Below are 18,028 nucleotides of genomic sequence, written 5' to 3'. Positions count from 1 at the left end.
TCCTCAAAACGAGAAGAAAACTCACCTTTCAAAGCAGGCAGCAGTGAGGTATACTTCTCCCGTTGGTCATCTGACAGGGAACAGACTAGTAGTGTCAGAAAGTGGGTGAGATTGTTCGCTTCTACTTGGTGAGTCAGGAGGAGTAATTTTCCCTTGAAGGCCTTGACAAGGCTGTAAATCTGATGTGCAAAAATGCCCTTGCCTTGTAGTTTGCAATTCAGTTCATTCATGAGGGCCATGATGTCCACGGTGAAGGCAAAATCAGCCAACCATTCTTTATCTTGCAAGAAATCCACATATTTTCCTTTCATTTGCAAAAATTCAGCAATCTCCGACAGGTCCCACACACTTTTAAGCATCTTCCTCAAACTCAGCCATCTCACGTTTGTGTGGTAGGGGAGATCTGCGTGACCTGATTCTGTCTCTTCCAACAGCGAGACAAACTGCCTGTGGTTTAAAGATTTTGCTGTTATGAAGTTTACCACTTTAGTGACTGTATCCACAACATGGCTCATTTTCAGAACACATTTACAGAGCATCTCCTGATGAATAATGCAATGTGGGAAAATCAATTTCTGATCTGGGTTCAGCTCGGCTACTTCATCTTGTATCTTTTTCTAAAGGACAATGTTTTTTCCTGTTAAATTTGGGCATCCATCAGTGGTCACACTGGATACATTTTCCAAACTCAGTCCTAGCTTTGCCACACACTTATTAACCTCGTCCAATAAATATTTCCCTGTGGTTGTGCTCTTCATTCATTGCGCTGAAGCAAGCTCCTCTGTAATTTCAGTCTGGGGTTATGCCGCGTAAGAATATCAACAACTGTGCTGTGTCACATGCATCACTGCTCTCAACCAGGGCCAAGGAGAAATAGGTGAAATACTGTACCTTGTCGTTCAACTGTTGTTTCATATTCTCTGCGACGTCCTCAACACGCCGTGTCACTGTTCGTCTTGACAAGGAAACATTTTCAAACAGAATCAATTAAACATTATTTTATGAATTTACCCTCAGCGAATGGCTTGCTATGTTTAGCAATTTTGTGGGACAGTACATAGCTAGCTCTCACAATTCCATCGTTTGCTGAATGCAGTTTTGTGAAAAGTCCTTGCTGCTTTTGCAACTGAGAATGCAACTATTTCAATGCACTTCCCTCTACTCAGAAGACATATTCCTATATTTCTCTGCATATTTCGTCTGGAAGTGTCGGGACAAGTTGTAGTCTTTCAAGACAGCGATGCTCTCTTTGCACACTAAGCACACAGCTTTCTTTGATACCTCAATAAAGAAATTTTCGATGTCCACTCTTGCTAGAACACCTTACATTCATTGTCTACTTTCGTTTTTCTTTGAAATCTTTGAAAACTAAGTTTTGGGCAATTTCTAGCTAGCTACAATTTGGAACCGTGACGTGTGTCTCAGCCTGTCAGTCACTGTCTGTCCTTGTGCAGTTGTTATTTATACGTGCCTTCAAAATATATGTCCCACAAGCATTACACATAGGTGAGTATTCATTGGTCTTTTAATTTGAATAACAAATATTATTTTCTAAACTTCACTATGGCAAATTCTTTATGTGATCTGAGCATGATTCCCCGGGCCGTATTGAATCAGGTCGCTGGCCGCATACAGCCTCCGGGCCAGCCCTTGGCCAGGCCTGGTCTATGGGGAGTAGATCGATGTAAGTCTCTGGTTATCCACCAGAGGTCACAATGTCATTCTTAGTTGTAGCCTTCTTTGTCTTGGAGTGTTCTTTTAAAATTGATACTTCAGGTGTCCCACACAGTGGTGAGAGGCATCTGTTCTTCCCTCTTGCCTATGGTCAGATTGTTCTAGACTACTTTACAGACTGTGCAGACTGTGACTCGTCGAGAGTTTCAGAGGGTCTTACCATTTTCTGGTCTTGTAGTTTTAACCATTTCAACGTGTGGACCACGTCCTCACGTTCTCTGGTCTGTAATTAAATTCTCAGCGAGTTCTTCTAAGCACTCTGGTCTTGGAGGGCGTACCGTCCTATTGACACAATGCCTGTGCTCATGTGGGCGTGGTTACTGACTGGGCCCAGGTTCATATGAAAAGCCATTATCTCATTTAGAAGGCTAAAATCACATTTCTATGTTTTCAAAAATAGTTTCATATTTAATCATTATTTTTTACAACATTTAGATGTTATAACATTTTTCTGATAATTTTAATGAGATCACAAAATAGACAGTAATTTCCCATATTCCATCGCTCATCAACATTCTTTATGTTAGAAATATTGTTTCAATGTCCATTGTTTGATCTTGAAGTTTTTGCGCGGCAAATTCCCTCCATAAGACACAAAGACATTCCGATCACCCAAACTAGGCCACAAAAGGAATCGTCTGATGCCTATGGTTTACGGTCAATGTAAGGTGTCATAGAAACCCCACATCCACCCCATCTGCGGGAGAGAGAGCTCTGTAGAGCTGATCCACTGTAACCTGAGCTTTTGGATCCTCACAGGAGAGTCATGACACCCAAGAAGTTCTGGAAAATTATTAAAGACCTGGAGAATAAACCCTCCTCCTCACAGCTGCCCATGCCCCTTAAAGTTGATGATGTGGTTGTTACTGACAAGAAGCACATGGCTGAGCTTTTTAATCACCACTTCATTAAGTCAGGATTCCTATTTGACATTTTTCCAGCCCTTCTAATGCGACTTGCCCTGATGCTACTCCCTCTTTTCCCCCTACCCTGTAACAAAGTTTCTTCCCGCAGGCGGTCACTGAGTCTGAGGTGTTAAAGGAGCTCCTTAAATTTGACCCCAAAAAACATCTGGGTCAGATGGTTTAGACCCTTTCTTCTTTAAAACTTATTCGGGATCGGTGTCCCTTCCACGGGAAAGTTGAGCTAACGTAGGCTAATCCGATGAGCATGAGGTTGTAAGAAACCAGAACATAACTACACTGTCCAATTCATAGCAGCTATTACAATGAAAGAATACCATGCTATTGTTTGAGGAGAGTGCACAATAATTTTGAACATGAAACGATAATAATAAAAAAAATTGGTACATTTTGGGCAGTCTTGATACAAAATTTGGAACAGAAATGCAATGGTTCATTGGATCAGTCTACACTGCTGCCATCTAATGGCCAACATTAAATTGCACATTGGCTGGAATAATACATTATGGCCTTTCTGTCGCAATTCAAAGATGATGTTACAAAAAAATATAAATCCCTATAATCGTCAAGCCTATCTCTGACCTTTTTAACCTGTTTCTCCTCTCTGGGCAGGTTCCCATTGCTTGGAAGGCATCCAGGGTTCGTCTATTATTTAAAGGGGGAGATCAAGCTGATTCTAGCTGTTATAGGCCTATTTCTATTTTGCCCTGTTTATAAAAAGTGTTGGAAAAACATGTTAATAATCAACTGGCTTTCTTAATGTCTATAGTATTATCTCCAGTATGCAATCTGGATCCTGCTCAGGTCATGGATGTGTCACTGCAACTTTAAAGGTCCTCATTGCCTTTGATTCTAAGCAATGTTGTGCTGCAATTTTTATTGACCTGGCCAAAGCTTTTGATACGGTAGACCATTCGATTCATCGCTGTCTTGAAAGACTACAACTTGTCCCAACACTTCCAGACGAAATATGCAGAGAAATGTAGGAATATGTCTTCTGAGCAGAGGGCAAGTGCATTGAAATAGTTGCATTCTCAGTTGCAAGGAGTATTGGTGTCTCTGAGGGGTCTTTGGCCTGGTTTGCTAAATACCTCTCTCAAAGAGTGCAGTGGATAAAGCCAGAACATCTGCTGTCTCAGCCACTGCCTGTCACAGAGGGTGTACCCCAAGGCTCGATCCTAGGCCCCACGCTCTTCTCAATTTACATCAACAACATAGATCAGGCAGTAGGAAGCTCTCTCATCCATTTATATGCAGATAATACAGTTTTATACTCATCCTGCCCATCCCTGGATTTTGTGTTAAACACTCTACATCAAAGCTTTCTCTGCCCTTAACCTTGTTCTGAACACTTCCAAAACAAAGGTATTGTGGTTTGGTAAGAAGAAGGCCCCTCTCCCCACAGGTGTGATTACTACCTCTGAGGGTTTAGATCTTGAGGTAGTCACCTCATACAAGTACTTGGGGGTATGGCTAGACGGTACACTATCCTTCTCTCAGCACATATCAAAGTTGCAGGCTAAAGTTAAATCTATACTTTATTTCCTCTATCACAATCGCTCCTCTTTCACCCTAGCTACCAAACTAACCCTGATTCAGATGACCATCCTACCCATGTTAGATTATGGAGACGTAATTTATAGATTGGCAGGTAAGAGTGCTCTCGAGCGGTTGGATGTGCTTTACCATTCGGCCGTCAGATTTGCCACCAAAAGGACACGTCACTGCATTCTATAATCTTCTGTAAACTGGTAATCTCTGTATACCCACCTTAAGACCCACTGGTTGATGCTCATTTATTAAAACCACTTAGGCCTCACCCCCCCCCCCCCCCCCCTCATCTGAGATGTCTACCGCAGCCCTCATCCTCCACATACGACGCCCATTTTGCCAGTCACATTCTGTTAAATGTCTGATGTGTAGCCTAACGTGTGCAATGATGCCAAATTGGTGATTAGAATAAGCTGCCTCAATATTTGCAGCCATAGGTGGTAATATCTCTCTAGTAACTGATCCGCCGACAGTATTGTGAAGTAACTCTAATGTTAAGGAAAGATTTGAACAGAGAAAGCTTATCTGAGAGCAGCGCTTACTTTCTTTCGATCCTATCAGTATTAACACATGCTACAACAACGGAGTTAGAGACCATTATCTTTGCATGGTGTTTTTGGAAACGCATGTTCCATCTTCGCCCATGGTAGGAAAGATGTATCATTAAAACACTTCCACCGTTCTTTCCTCCGTAGTAGCAAGACGCCCGCACTAGTACCCAACGAACCCAAAGGCTCTTTTAAGAGACACATAATAAATGAAAATAAGCACACACCATGCGTGTGTGCGCCAGTGTGTGTGTGTGTGTGTGTGTGTCCATTCAAAAAAGAGAATGGTCAAAATGTCCCCTCCGGTAGGAAAACCCAGGACATTCAAATCCCAGGGCGGTGATGCTGACTGTTTCACTAAGAACTCTGTTAGATGTATGTCAACTTGACAATGGTGATGACAGCTTTCACTCCAAAATGTTTTGTTGTTCATTCACTCAGTACTGTTTAAATGTTTATTTATTTGCATGGTTAAAAAAGGTCTAAAACAGTTGACGTGTTAAAAATGGATCCCCATTAGCTGCTGCCAAGGCAGCAGTTACTCTTCCTGGAGTCCAGCAAAATTAAGGCAGTTATACAATTTTAAAAACATTACAATACATTCATATATTTCACAACACACTTTGTGCCCTCAGGCCCCTCCTACTCCACCACTACCACATATCTACAATACAAAATCCATGTGTATGTGTGTGTATAGTGCATATGTTATCATGTGTCTGTGCCTATGTATGTGTTGTATTTTTGTCTGTTATTTTAAATCTAATTTAACTGCTCGCATCAGTTACTTGATGTGGAATAAATATTCATGTAACCATGGCCCTATGTAGTATTGTGAGTCTCTTATAGTCTGTTCTGGACTTGGGGAATGTGAAGAGACCTCTGGTGGCATGTCTTGTGGGGTGTGCATGGGTGTCCGAGCTGTGCATCAGTAGTTCAAACAGACAGCTCGGTGCATTTAATGTCAGTACCTCTCGTAAATACAAGTAGTGATGAAGTCAATCACTCCTCCACTTTGAGCCAGGAGAGATTAACATGCATATTATTAATGTTAGGTCTGTGTACATCCAAGGGCCAGCCGTGCAGCCCTGTTCCTGTAGGACCTGCCATGTTGATAGTGCTGTTAAGAAGGTAGAGCAGCACTTTATTATGGACAGACTTCTCCCAATTTTAGCTACTGTTGTTTTAATATGTTTTGCCTATGACAGTTTACAATCCAGGGTTACTTCAAGCAGTTTAGTCACTTCAACTTTTCCATATAATTTATTACAAGATTTAGTTGAGGTTTAGTGAATGATTTGTCCCAAATACAACGCTTTTAGTTTTAGAAATATTTAGGACTAACTTATTCCTTGCCACACACTCTGAAACCAACTGCAGCTCTTTGTTAAGTGTTACAGTAATTTCAGTCGCTGTAGTAGCTGACGTGTATAGTGTTGAGTAATCTGCATACATAGACATAATGGCTTTACTAGACTGAAAAAAGTAAGGGTTTTAGACAGCTGCCCTGGGGAATTCCTGATTCTACCTGGATTATGTTGGAGAGGCTTCCATTATAGAACACCCTCGGTGTTCTGTTAGACAGGTAACTCTTTATCCACAATATATGTCACGTTCTGACCTTTATTTCCTTTGTTTTGTTATTTCCTTTGTTTTCCACAATATAGCAAGGTGTGTAAAGCCATAACATATACGTTTTTCCAGTAGCAGACTATGATCGACAATGTCAAAAGCCACACTGAAGTCTAACAAATCAACCCCCACAATATTTTTATCAGCAATTTCTCTCAGCCAATCATCAGTCATTTGTGTAAGTGCTGTTCTTGTTGAATGTCCTTCCCTATAAGCTTGCTGAAAGTCTGTTGTCAATTTGTTTACTGTAAAATAGCATTGTATCTGGTCAAACACAATTCTTTCCAAACGTTTACTGTTGGTAACAGGCTGATTGGTCGGCATTTTGAGCCAGTAAAGGGGGCTTTACTATTCTTAGATAGCAAAATTACCTTTGCTTCCCTCCAGGCCTTGGGAAATACTTTCTAGTAGGCTTAAATTGAAAATATGACCAATAGGAGTGGCAATATCGTCCTCTATTATCCTCAGTAAATTTCCATCCAAGTTGTCAGACTCCAGTGGCTTGTCATTGTTGATAGACAACAATAATGTTTTCACCTCTTCCACAATCAGTTTACGGAATTAAAAATTACAATGCTTGTCTTTCATAATTTGGTCAGATATACTTGGATATGTAGTGTCATCATTTGTTGATGGCATGTCATGCCAACATTTGCTAATCTTGCCCATGAAAAAAATCATTAATGTAGTGGGCAATATCAGTTGGTTTTGTGATGAATTAGCCATCTGATTCAATGAATGATTGAGCTGAGTTTGCCTTTTTCCCCCCCAAAAAATTCATTTAAGGTGCTCCAAAGCTTTTTTACTAACATTCTTTATGTAATTTATCTTTGTTTGATAGTGCAGTTTCTTCTTCTTTTTATTCAGTTTAGTCACATGATTTCTCAAATTGCAATACTTTTGCCAATCGGTTGTGCAGCCAGATGTATTTGCCATTCCTTTTGCCTCATCACTCTCAACCATAAAATTCATCAATCCACGGGCATTTAACATTTTTTACAGTCATTTTCTTAATGAGTGCATGCTTATTAGTAACTGGAATAAACAATTGTAGAAATGTGTCAAGTGCAGTGTCTGTTTGCTCCTCATTACACAACACGGACCAACACATATTCTTTACAGCAACAACATGGGAATCTCTAAAAACATATTGTATGACCTCTTATACACTATATTAGGCCTAGCCTTTGGAACTTTGGTTTTCCTACATATGGCTACTATATTGTGATCACTACATCTGATGGATCTGGATACTGCTTCCAAGCAAATATCTGCACCATTAGCTATTTTTTTGCAGCATTTGTAAAGATGTGATCAATATATGTTGATGATTTCATTCCTGTGCTCTTTGCAACAACTCTGGTAGGTTGACTGATAACCTGATTCAGGTTGCAGGCACTGGTTACAGTTTGAAGCTCTTTCATGAGTAGGCACCTTAACGAAAGCAAGTCAATATTTAAATCACCCAGAAAATATACCTCTCTGTTCATATCACAGCCATTATCAAGCATTGTTATCCAGATACTGACTGTAAGCGCTTGGTGTTCTATAGCAGCTTCCCACAAGAATGGGCTTTAGGTGAGGCAGATTAACCTGTAGCCATGTTACTTCAACAGTATTTAACTTAGTTTTGAGATCCTCTCTAAGCTTTATGTGTTAGCAAGCATGGCGTTTATGTGTTAGCAAGCATGGCGTTTATGTGTTAGCAAGCTTGACGTTTTCTTTTAGATGTACACATCACGCAGGAAAGCAATGATCATTATGATGTTGTTGTTGTTGTTTTACCTAAATGCAATTTGTGTGCATCTTGCACCCATGCTAGTTTTTACTTGTGGATAGAGACTTCGGGAACACATTGAAAAGTAACCTGACACTGTGTTGATTACTCAGCGTAAATTTTGATTATAACAGAGGAGGGAGTGAACTGAATTAATGCATAAGGTAAGGGCTAGAATTTGCTCTGGATCTTCTAACAGCAATGCGTCTGTCTGGTGTGTGCATGTATTATAATTAGCAGTGTGGCAGTTTCCCCAAATGCCCAAAGTTTGGTGTATCTAACGTTAACCCTGCCGCCCCATATGAAAACCTTCCATTACGGAATATACCTACCTAGCTAGCTGGCAAGTTATTTTCTTTTGCTTCTCATCCAACTGGTGTTAGCTAGCTTGCGCTGCAGGCTTTCTACTAGCTAGCTGCTACTGATTTACTTGACTGGTTTTAGAACTCTGAGATTCAGAGGAGACACATCCTTGGATTTTATTGGGCAGAAATGTACACAAACTTTGAATACATTGTGAATTCAATCAAAACTGTTGCACCAACAAACGTATCCAGTCCAAATGTATCTAAGTATAATGGTCACCTAATGGAAGCTGTCGCCTCATTTTAATCCGACATCTTAAATTTGAGATAGGTTTAGGCGAAAAATTTATCGGACTACCCTAATGCTAATGGCCAAGTCAAAAATCCGGTATAGTGGTTCTCGGTAACAGCAGGACAGTCATGAGGAGAGGCAGGGAGTGTGTTGTGTACATCTAATCAAGTTGATTTGGGAATCTTCATTGACATTGGTGTCGTATTGGCTTAGATATGACGGAAGAGAGATTAAACATTGAGCTTTAACCAATTCATACCGTAGCGACTACAATGATGCCTAGAGCTGAAAGAGATTTTTATGTACTGTTATATACATTATATTTCCCAGTCTCCCAGGCCCAGCTGCATCCATTCTTTCAAAAATGAATGCTGAATGTATGTCATATTGTAGTCATTACATGTGCGCATTCAGTCAATGTATTGAATATGCAGGATATCATTTTAGCGGTGGATGCCGCTTCTCCAGCCCATGTAAATGTAATTAGAATATGGGTGATCTAGTATTAGCCATTAAAATACCTCGACCTGAACTGGCTGCTTAGCAACAGGGGCTGGTCATGTGAAGCAGCAAGGGTCGTGTTAATTAGGCTCCAAACGGAAGAACACAGACTGAAACAGGGAGCAGGGAGGGACTACCAACAAGAACCACTTGTTTTCATTTTTAAATGGTTTGCTACAGTCTGCCCTAATGCCTAAAACCCTGGTCTAGAACGAAGGGTGATGTATGAGAATTCATCCTGCTTCACAACCAGTCCAGTTCATACTCAATAAGCATCTAAGACCATACTCATCAAATGCTCTTCATTCTCCAATAAACATTAAAAGAATGTGGGAAAGCTCCTTCAAAACATTTTAGTGATGAACATTCTACCGTCTTTATGTAATGTTAATAGTTGGGAGTAAATAGTTTTCATGGTCCATTAGGTCATATATTCATATGAAGGGGATTTTTACATGGACCATCCAGACCCACAGAGGGCGTTGTTCTGCCTTGGCACTGCATTGTTCATCATGACAATAATAATGGCAGCACAGTGTGAGAGGTTCTTCCTGGAGAGTCATCCATCTAGAGAGGTGCAGGTTATAAGAATGCCCTTTTAACCCCAAATGAATGGAGGTGGACCTCGTTAACACAATGTTTTCACACCCAAGACTGTTTCCCTGTTTTATAGTCCATTCACACGTCCCATGAAACATATTCTTCATCCAAATGGAACAGCTGGAGCAATAACGGCAATAACAGGTCTCTTGCCCCCATGCATCATCAGTGTGTTTGTGCCTCAATACAAAATACAGTCTCGGTCTCAGCCGCCTTTTTCATTCCCTGGCTCTCTTGTCCCCCCCTGCCCCCCCTCCTTTTCTCTCTCAGCAGGCAGTCTCTCTCTCTCAGCATTCACAGCAAGGACACAAATGAGATCAGCCCTGGAATGTCCCCACACTGTATGCCACGGAGGAGGACAGATATTCTCATGGGAAATGTGGGTATGTCTGTTCCGTACTTGTGTCTTACTTTTTCTGTTTGTTGCATATTTGCGTTTCTCACACACACACACACACACACACACACACACACACACACACACACACACACACATCTACTTTAGGCTATTCCATTCCATTGCCCAATTGCCCAACAGCGAGGGAGTTCTGCCTCTCTACAGCACGGTAGGGACCGTGCAGGCTTTTATTTCCTCCACCCAGCCAGGCGATGATGCTGCTGAGGACGTGTGTGTGTGTCTCTGTATATACTTTCATGTTTGTGTGTCTATTCTCTCTCCCTCTCACACAAACAGATAGAGAGGGAGAGAGAAAGCAAGAGAGAGAGAGCAAGAATGAAAGAGGGAGAGAGAAAGCAAGAGAGAGAGCAAGAATGAAAGAGAGAGAGAGAGACTCCTCCCCTCACTCTTCCCAACCCAGCACCAGGGTCCAGCCTGATTTTTAGATTTTCACAGCTGTGGGCAACTGATTCACTGCCCTCCCCTTCCCTCCTCCCCCCATCCTTCCATTCAGGCCTGGCCCACATCACAAGCCAGCAGGGAGGCTACAATCAAACAAGCAGTGGGGGCCTCTTGGGGAGCACTGATGCCCAGGAATGAGCTAATGTGCTCCAATAATGAAGCACGGGTAAATCTGGGAAATAAACCAGTTTTCTGCATCATTTAGGTCTGGGTCTGCCTGGTATCTTAACCCATACCGTTCACATTGGATATACAGTAGCAGTCAAACATTTGGACACACCTGTGGAATCATATGTAAAAACATCATAACTATGAAATAACACATATGTAATCATGTAGTAACCACAAGTGTTAAACAAATCAAAATATATTTTGTATTTGAGATTCTTCAAAGTAGCCACACTTTGCCTTGATGACAGCTGTAATGGGATGTTTTCTCAATTCCATCCAATAAATATGACCACTGCCCTGTCGAGAGAGGGGCTATTTCGGACACACACCCACCACAGGCTTTACTGCACGTCCGTAAAGATGATGGCAGAGTGGCACTTCGGATTGCAAGTTTACAAACAAAAGGATGCTTCCTCGTTCAAGCATATAAAACTTACAGACCTTCTTATATAAAAGATGGGAAAACGAAAATGTTCCTTAAAATTCCTCTAATTCTAATAACTTATAAGTGCAATAAATGAAGGCTATTGTGTGCACTAAATTCAAGATATCATGTGAGTAAGTGAGCAAGTCAAGACTCCTCCTCGTAGGCCCAACTTCCTCCCTCAAATAACCTTTCCTCCTCCTGTAGCCACCGCACCGGCCGCAAAGGGGGGTATTAATCTCCAATAATGGCTTCGCACTAATAATTAAACTAATAATCCTCCGGTTATTGCATACAAATTGGCTCTTTGGCTCTCACATTCCGGCCCCTAATTGTAAAATGCACAAAATGCATAATCGATTACCTAAAATATTTCAGGTAGAGCCCTATAACAACAACAAATGATATTGCATCAGAGTGTAATTGTAATTCACAACTGACTAAGGTCCTATATAGACCTAGATGTATGGTTGTATGTGGGTGCATGTCGGTGAAAAATCCATAGTTCATGTGCCCGACATCTTGGGTTGCATGTCACTTAAAGATGTTGTCGTATACTCCCTCTCCGGCCTCTAGGTCATCAGGCTGCTGATTATCCCGCACACCTGTCACCATCGTCTCGCACGCCTGCGCCTCATGACACTCACCTGGACTTAATCACCTCCTTGATTATCTTCCCTATATCTGTCAGTCCCCTTGGTTCTTTCCTCAGGTGTTATTGACTATGTTTTCATGTCGGTGCATTGTTTGTGGTACATGTTTATTGTTTAATTTATTAAATAAAACACTCTCTCCCTGAACTTGCTTCCAGACACTCAACCCACTCGTTATGATGGGTTTTGACCTCAGTAGAAGCAGGTGGTTAGGAGTGAGAGGATCAAGGTCGTTGGGGTCGTTGGTCACCATTGTTAATGGCCTGTCATTTATGATTGCCTCGACCTCACGGAGCTGTTTGCAACGCCTCGTCATCTGGTGCTTGTTCCTTGAGGGTTGATGCTAGAATCTTCTTCACTTGCCGAATCAGCCTTTCCCATACTCCTCCATGGTAGGCTCCTGAGGGAGGAGGGAGGATTGAATGACCATTTTACTCCAACGTTCCGTAATGTGTTTTGGATCTTCTTGTGATCCAGTTCCTTTAGAGCCTCTGCTAGCTCCCCTTGTGCACCCACAAAGTTTGGGGTCACACGGTCCTGTGGAAGGTCAGCCATCTTTTGTTCTCCAGCTTTGGCCTGCATACGCCTACATGACACAGCTCTTTATGATCTTTCTTGCCAATGAATTGGCACAGGGCATCCGAAAGCATTGGCTAAGTTTGGACAGCATATGGCCCCTCCCACAATGACCAACCTGCTCATGAATCTGTTGTAGGATCAGTTTGGAGATGTAGGAATCTTTTGGTAGTATCATGGGGTTCTTCAGCTCCATAGGCATGGATCCTTTACTTATCTGCCCTTCTATACTAAGCAGGCCTTTGTCCATGACTGGGTCCATCTTTCCGAAACCTTTAGCATATTGTCTCTCTATCTCCATCTTAAGGTGCTGCTTCTGCTCATAGCAGATAATTGCTTTCTCAGCTTCCCCCATGTCCTCCACAGTCAGGCTTTCTGTCTTGACAGACAGCTTGAGCTGGGTCGAGCGGGTAATTCAAACCTTTCTGTTCTGGCATGATTGGAGCAGCAGTCCTCTTAGCTCCAGCATCCAAGCAAAGGCCGTCTTGAGGCTGTTCCATGTCGAATAGTGCTCGATCAGCTTGCTAGTTGACCTCTCCTCTGTCACGCTCACACTATTTATAGTGACATTCTTACCTCGGGGTTGTCCTGAGGGATAGAGCCCAGTTATGGATCCTTTGGCCATTGTGTTTCTGGTTTCTCCAAAAATCTTGAATTCAGAAAGGTCTCAATGTTCAGGCCACGTGAGGCGTCGTCAGCTGGGTTCTGTTTTGTATTTATGTATCTCCCACTGCTCTCCTCCTGACAGATCACGAATCACAGAGACTCTCACTACAAAGGTATGGAATCTTGTAGTCTTGTTGTTGATATATTTCAGTACAGGCAGGCTGTCTGTCTAGAAAGCAGAGTCTTGTAGTTCGATCTGGAGCTCCTTTCTGAGTATGCTATCTACTTGTACAGCTAGTGTTGGTGCTGAGAGTTCCAGCCTGGGGGTTGTCATCTGCTTAATTGGCGTCACTCTGGACTGACCTAGCAAAAATGCAATGTGAAACTTTTCTTCTTTGCCTGTGAGCCTCAAGTAGCTTGTAGTTCCGTAGTCTTGTACACTTGCATACATGAAGGGCACTTTTCGGCATTTGCTGTATGATCGATGAGAATTTCCACATTGCAAATGTACGGTCCCTTACTAGACGTCTGCGAATGTTTGTAAAATTTGCCGATGGCGGCGGTCCGTGCAGGGGTCAGGTCTTCCGGAAGTCATCGAACGGAGTCTCTCGGACATTAGGTTTCCGTTTTATAAAATGGTCAAATCTTTGTCATTTTTCCCCTGTCCCGGTAAATTCCACCAGATGGCGAATGGAATCTTATTGCAAATGTACAAAACATCACCAATCACGACATGACCATTTCTCCTAAACGGAAAAGACTTCGAAGACGAAACTTGGTGAGCATAGGTTTGGACTAATGGGCTGTTAGCCAGATGGTGTCGAGGCCTCAACGCTTTTTGAGTTAACTTCTTGCGTCGAGAAATCCCGTATCCGGGAGCGTAATTATAGCCTCAAGCTCATTACCATAACGCAACGTTAACTATTCATGAAAATCGCAAATGAAATGAAATAAATATATTCACTCACAAGCTTAGCCTTTTGTTAACAACACTGTCATCACATTTTCAAAATATGCTTTTCAACCATAGCTACACAAGCATTTGTGTAAGAGTATTGATAGCTAGCATAGCATTAAGCCTAGCATTCAGCAGGCAACATTTTCACAAAAACAAGAAAAGCATTCAAATAAAATAATTTACCTTTGAAGAACTTCGGATGTTTTCAATGAGGAGACTCTCAGTTAGATAGCAAATGTTCAGTTTTTCCAAAAATATTATTTGTGAAGGAGAAATCGCTCCGTTTTGTTCATCACGTTTGGCTAAGAAAAAATCCTGAAAATTCAGTCATTACAACGCCAAACTTTTTTCCAAATTAACTCCATAATATCGACAGAAACATGGCAAACGTTGTTTAGAATCAATCCTTAAGGTGTTTTTCACATATCTATTCGATGATAAATCATTCGTGGCAGTTGGGTTTCTCCTCGGAAGCAAATGGAAAAATACACGCAGCTGGAGATTACGCAATAATTGCGACGGAGGACACCAAGCGAGCACCTGGTAGATGTAGTGTAAAATGGTCAATCTTCCAATGATATGCCTACAAATACGTCACAATGCTGCAGTCACCTTGGGGAAACGACAGAAAGTGTAAGCTCATTCCTGGCGCATTCACAGCCATATAAGGAGACATTGGAACACAGCGCCTTCAAAATCTGGGGCATTTCCTGTTTGAAATTTCATCTTGGTTTCGCCTGTAGCATCAGTTCTGTGGCACTCACAGATAATATCTTTGCAGTTTTGGAAACGTCAGAGTGTTTTCTTTCCAAAGCTGTCAATTATATGCATAGTCGAGCATCTTTTCGTGACAAAATATCTTGTTTAAAACGGGAACGTTTTTTTTATCCAAAAATTAAAAGAGCGCCCCCTATATCGAAGAAGTTAAGGCCATATTCTGGGATTAAAGGTCAATAACAAAAATAGAATGCTAATTTGACCACTTGACATCAAAGTACATGAACCTACGGTGTCAGGAAAAAAAGAAACAGCCATTTATCTATTGTAATATACGAGAAATCGTACAATGTACAATTGGAGATGGTCAAAGAAATGTGTTTTTTCCCCCAAAAAGTTACAGATCCAGTTGGGGCGTGTTCAGACGGATCCGTTAAGGTGGGTTTCAGAGCTCTGTGAGATTTCTGTGATTTTCTGTGATTTTCTGAAATCACACACACTCATTCAACCCTGTGTAAATCAGTCAATTCTTAGTATAAAGACTTTCTGCAAAAGCCTACCCCAATGAGGATATGTGTTTACTTTTAGCTTCCTGTGCCAACTGGAAGTGCTTTCAATTGGGGTCATAGGGGCTGTTTCGAAGGGTTAAAAAAGTCACATCTTTCCAAAACTTCATATGTGTGATTAGGCAGCCCTCATGAACTGTAAATCAGTCATGTCTCCCATCAGATTTCCAAGAAAAACTCACACACACACACACACAGCAAGGATGAAGTGACACAGTGTGGGGCTTACAGACACACAAAGCCTGCAATAGTTACCTTCGTTTGAACTATCAATGAACCGTCAGACCTAGAGCTCTGCAACTTTAGAAACCTGTTCTACAGCTCAAGTCGGTAGTGCGTGGTGAGGTATGTGGCTCAAGAAGGTTCTCAGACCGAGAAACAGCCTCGTACATTGTTACACAATGAATGGTCTTTTGTTTGATAAAATCCATTTTTATAGCCTAACACGAAACATTTTGTGTACCGCTTGTGTCGTGAATTCCGTCTCATTCAACTTTCGACGAAACATTCAATGTAAATACACACACTACACGTGCGTTTATCCATTCATGTTTGGTTTCATTGCAATCAACTGGTTGTGTGTAACACGAAACCAAACATGATGGTTATTTTCGCGGGACGTATTGACTGAAAGAAACCAATAATAACTTCATTGTGCACCAATTACATGACCACTGTTTCGTTGATTGACTGTATTTTAACCTAATGACTACTGATCGTCTTGAAATCTAGCTTGGTAGATAGCCAATGAGCTGAGGTAAACGGCAATATGTAATGTTTATGTGTTGGAAGACCAGCCCATGTAGTAAACTCGGGCGTAAAGAGGGTCATTCGCCATTGAAGATTCATACTGGAAGGAGCCACACCTGTTACGCACAGCAGTATTTCGGTAAAGCGCATCTTCAGCTATTTTTATATCAAACATTATGGCGACTAAGTCAGGGAAAGCAAAATCCAAGTCTAGATATACAGATGTACACAAAATTATAGAAGAAATTGATAGGGAAAGTGAGACAGAGTTGCTCCTGGACGAAGATTTAGTTAGTGAGCATAGCTATGACTCCCAGATGGAAGATTATTTTTTGCACGGAGAGGACATCGTTTTGGACCGGTAAGTTCTTCTCTTGCTAATGCCGTTGTTTGATATTAATAATATCAAATATTATTCGTGATTTTTAAAATGTTATTTGCAATATATGTATATAAATATAATCAGTAATGAAATGTGTAAAGTACACATTGGCTATACATTGGGGGGTATGTTTGTATGTATGTGTATGAACCATAGCCTATGTTTCTGTGTGTCTATGTACAGTACATGGAGTAGAATGTAACAGCAAACCCACACATCTCAACACAGCGACCATGCTTCCTCCTGTATTAGAAGGAGCATGGCCGAGATGCGTGTCTGCCGCGCCACCCCACCCCCACATGAAATAACCTATTTGAGGCTGTTGAGGGGAGGGCCCACAACAATGGCCAGAGTGAAATGGAACAGCACTTCAACCTAGTGATTATGTTCCCTGTACTCTCTATATATCTGTTTATTATACCTGTTGATACAGGGCTCAGACGTGAAACAATTCTAACTGAACTTATTTCTTTCACAGTGCCACTGACTCCGAATGGGAGCCCACCCCCCACTGAAGCTGGTTCATCCAGCCAGACCCCTGCTGTTTCTGGCTCCACACCTCCCGGGCCATCTAGAGGTGTCAAGGGACTGACAAAGAAGCGGAGGAGGGGAAGTGTGCAACCTAAAAACAAAGAGACAGACGGGTGTTGGCACACTGTCCTAGAAGATGATGTGGAGCCACCTCAACCAACATTTAGGCCGAAAAGGAAGCCAGGACCTCAGCTGAACAAGACTGCAACGTACAGCCCCCTTCAGCTTTTTCAGCTGTTTTTCACCCCATCAGTTGTTGAGTCGCTCGTGTCTAACACGAATAAGTATGGGGCGAAGAAGCAAGCAGACAAAAAAGTAGCATCGAAGCCCATTTCCATGTCAGACCTTTTCTGCTACCTTTCACTGGTCATCTACATGGGGCTGGTGGAGCTGAAAACCCTGAGGGACTGCTGGAAAAAGTCATCTCTCTACCAACTGCCTTTCCCCCTCACTGTCATGTCATGCAAAAGGTTTCTGGTTCTCTCACAGGTGCTTCATATCAGTGACCCAGAAGTTGATGAGGACAATGACAAGAAGAGAGGCACAGCAACGTTTGATAGACTCTGCAAAATCAAACCTCTCTACCCCAACATTGTTGAGGCGTGCAAGACCTATTTTCAGCCAGCCCAGAACCTGTCCATAGATGAGGGTGGTAGCCTCAAAGGCCAGAATTGGCCTCAAACAATACATGAGAAACATACCAACTAAGTGGGGTTACAAGCTGTTTGTTTTGGCTGATTCTGTGTGTGCCTACACTTGCATTTTTTGGGGAAGAACAGTTTTGCTACCGGGAGGGGCCTTAGCTATGACTCTGTAATGGAGTTATTGGATTTTCAACTGCTGGGGAAGGGCTACAAACTGTTTGTGGACAACTTCTATTTAAGCCCTACCCTGTTTGCAGACCTGAGGAAGCTGGATGTGTGGGCTTGTGGCACCATTCGTACCAACAGGAGGGGCTTTCCAAAGACAAAG

General features: G+C 42.0%; 1 pseudogene; it reads right to left on the bottom strand.

Moving 5' to 3' along the window:
* Window positions 1–25: 25 nt before the first annotated feature.
* Window positions 26–758, bottom strand: LOC139399970 (general transcription factor II-I repeat domain-containing protein 2B-like; annotated as a pseudogene).
* Between the last annotated feature and the right edge of the window lie 17,270 nt (window positions 759–18,028).

Source organism: Oncorhynchus clarkii, unplaced genomic scaffold (assembly GCF_045791955.1).
Source record: "Oncorhynchus clarkii lewisi isolate Uvic-CL-2024 unplaced genomic scaffold, UVic_Ocla_1.0 unplaced_contig_10300_pilon_pilon, whole genome shotgun sequence".
In the NCBI taxonomy this organism is placed as follows: domain Eukaryota; kingdom Metazoa; phylum Chordata; class Actinopteri; order Salmoniformes; family Salmonidae; genus Oncorhynchus; species Oncorhynchus clarkii.
The sequence above is the reverse complement of the archived record's forward strand: the minus strand, read 5'-3'. Positions and strand labels throughout refer to the sequence as shown.